Source organism: Rutidosis leptorrhynchoides, chromosome 2, assembly GCF_046630445.1.
Source record: "Rutidosis leptorrhynchoides isolate AG116_Rl617_1_P2 chromosome 2, CSIRO_AGI_Rlap_v1, whole genome shotgun sequence".
NCBI lineage: Eukaryota > Viridiplantae > Streptophyta > Magnoliopsida > Asterales > Asteraceae > Rutidosis > Rutidosis leptorrhynchoides.
In genome coordinates this window covers 35,700,378-35,703,756 of record NC_092334.1, presented here as the reverse complement: position 1 = coordinate 35,703,756, position 3,379 = coordinate 35,700,378, and the positions used below count along the sequence as shown (strand labels likewise).

The window sequence follows — 3,379 nt, the reverse complement described above, 5'->3', positions numbered from 1 at the left end:
CGAGAATAAAAAAAATGAGCATGGAAACTACATAGCAAGAAGGCAGGTTTTCCGTAAATCAGAAGATTGTAATATTATTGCATATACCACCAGAACAGAAACATGTACACACTCATAATTTTATGTCTAGCCCTTTTCACCAAGCGGGAGCAAGATAGTTAAACAAGATTGCCTAAAATAAAATGTTAAATCGGGCTGTGCATAAGGAGCTGCAAATACAAAATGTTGACAATCAACTAGATTTTTCCAACTTGCAAAATCTCAGAAATTTCGACCAACATTAATTGTTTTTTAATATATCTATAAAGTACAAAAAAAATGTGGACAAAGTCAATTTAGGTCAATCTGAATAATTTTGATTCATAAATCAAGGTTTAGTTGTCTTGACCCATTTGAACACGTTACCCAACATGCCCGTTTCACCACCTCTAGCTATATAATCCCAGATATTAATGAACATAACCAAAAATATTTGGATGACAATTTGCATACCCGATATGTTAAAAGATTAAACATCACTACTTAAATTCCATAATATTACTCAAAACAACCCAATCCATTTCTTAAACATCAATGCAGCTTCACTCCTCTTAATCTGCGTCTCGATCTGAAATTTCGGACCCTTCCCCTTGCAAAATGTTTTATGGTACTTCAAAAAAAGCGTTCGATACTTATACTTGTCTACACACATTTTCCCTTTTTCCATCATCTCCACAACTTCATTAGCCCGAATAAAAAACCCTCCCCTTACAAACGTATAAAGTACAGAATCCAACAATTCTTGATCAAATTTCATTCCATGATAAAAACCAAGTACTTTTATTTCACCCAAAAGTTCAGTTACTTCAGTATATTTCCCACCAATAGTAGCATAACCCGTTACTAAAGAATGAAACATTTGTGCATTTGGATCGTGTCCTAAACTCCTCATCTTCGTAAGAGCTTTATCAGCATCTTGCATTAATCTCTTCCTACAAAAAAAGTGAATCACATTGTTCCAGTCATGAACACCACAGTCAACCGTTTGACCATCTTTAATCTCCTGCAATAGTTTTCTCATAAGTTTAGCTTCTCCACTACCCGTACAACCATGAACCAATTTATCAAATTCCTGTTGACCATTTCTATCTAATATAGATTCTTTCATTTCTTTAAACAAACTCAAAGTCCCGTGAGTATGTTCGTTAACCACACTAGACTCAATCAGCGCATCGTAAGAACTAGCATCTAGCTGGATTCCAGCTTTTTGTGCGTCTCTAAGAAGTGATTTGACTTATGTTGAGTTGTTGACCTGTTTTCTTTACAATAGGCTTTTAAAAGAGATGAATAAACTAAAGACCCTGTTTTAACTCTACAAAGGCGCATTTCATCGAGCACATCATGTGCACGATCCAACCATCCAAGAGAAATACATGAATTCACGACCTGAAACAACTCCGAGCTATCAGGAGAAACCGGTGAATCCTCTTTTTCCACCTTGACTAAAAACGCAACGAGTTCCTTTGTTTTGTTAAATTCCAAAAATGCCCTCACTAATTTCACGAAAACTGTTTCCGTTAGTTGAATTATACCTTGTTCAGTTGTTAAGTTCTAATTACTTCTGAAACTTTAGTACTAATGTATCAAGTAGTTCCTTAGGTTCTGTTTCAAGTTTTAGAAACTTCCGGTCTCTACTAAATTCTTCACACGTTAATATTTGGGTCCTAATCGGTGTAGAGCTTGACTTTCCACGGGTCAAACATTGACCAACCTCTACTTTGTTAATTTTGGTGACTTCAAACATGAAAGTGGACATACCAAGCGAATTTTGACCTTTCTTTGCCTTTCGAAGCATTTCTATAACCATGTGTGATGCATATTCTAAATCACCAAATTTTAAATGGCAAGAAAGCAAACAATTATAAAACTCCCTAAACTGATTCTCACTTAAATCATAAGCCTCGTCGATGTATCTTTTTAGTTTCTTAAGCTCTTCTCTTCGTCAATTTCGTTCATAAATATGACCCATCAAGATCAACATCGTAACATCCGTCCAATACAATGTTCACAGCAGTCGTATTAGGCTTCATGGCAATTAAAATTTCGTTACTATATTTACGTGGGTCCACCCTTCCATCTTTAAACATATAACCAATCTCGATTGCCAACTCAGCAGCCAGGTAAGAACCAGCAGCCGTTTGTGACATGTAAACTAATATAGCAAACCAAGCAGTGACTGGAGGAAACTGCTCGGTTTCAACCAACTTCCTCAAAACAGTTGCTGCATTCACAGGTAAACCGCATCTTGCGAGACATAACGATAGATATATAAGAGTTTCCTTTTCAAGTAAGTTCTGTTTGTGCTCATTAATAGCCTTTATTACTAAATTATAAGCCCGATTGAGCCATTGAAGCTCTAAACTTTGAGAGAAAGCTGCAAGAAGATTGTTCACTATAGATTTCCTTGGAAACCTTTCCATGTTCATGTGTTGTTCGTATAAGTTCCAAACGTCGTTAAGCCTATTTTCATCAACTGCATTTTGTAACTCCTCACTTAGCTTAGCAGGATCCCGAGTTTGAACGAGGATTGTGCTGGACATGGATGAAAAAGATTGGCATCGATGGTTATTAGCTGTTTGATGAAATGTCACTCTGTCACAAAATATTTTGTACATTTTTGTGCGTAGCAGCATGAAGATTACTGGAAGATAACATGCCTTGAACAATAGCATATAGAACCTTTGTGTTCCCATGTCTGAGTCTCCTTGCTAACATCATGGATGTATCTACGAATTCCTACTAACCCAACATATTCGTCATTTTAATTACATAATCACGCAACATTAACAAAAAAATAATCTGCATATACATATTAAAGCAGTTTTGTTTGGATACTCTCAGAGGAATTTATTCAAACACTTGGTGGGCATGATACAGAACCCCAAAATAAAAAGGAAGGGTTATTTGTTCAGTGGGGTGTACTATACATACACTTTATGAATAAAAAAACAAATATTTTATATTTAAAATGAAAAAGTAAAATAATGAATATGAAAAAATTAACGCCGCTGCCGGGGATCGAACCCGGGTCACCCGCGTGACAGGCGGGAATACTTACCACCATACTACAACGACCTAGTTGAATGTTAAGTTGTAGCTCGTTATTTAATAAGGGTTATTCAATTGATTGGTGGATAAACACCAATGCATTATCTCTTGACTCTTCATAGTAATATGAAGGGAAGAAAGGGATATGATGGTCAGACATGTTGATCGTTGACTTGTTGAAGATGGTTGAAGTAATCTCTTCATAGTAACATTAAGGGAAGGAAGGGATATGATAAGCTAAAAGTATCATCAAAAGATCCCGTATTCTATAATATGTATGTAATTACTTATA

The 3,379-nt window shown here is 35.8% G+C and overlaps 1 pseudogene; it reads right to left on the bottom strand.

The window, feature by feature from the left end:
* Positions 1-497: 497 nt before the first annotated feature.
* LOC139890712 (pentatricopeptide repeat-containing protein At1g03100, mitochondrial-like) lies at positions 498-2,754 on the bottom strand (annotated as a pseudogene).
* Positions 2,755-3,379: the final 625 nt, after the last annotated feature.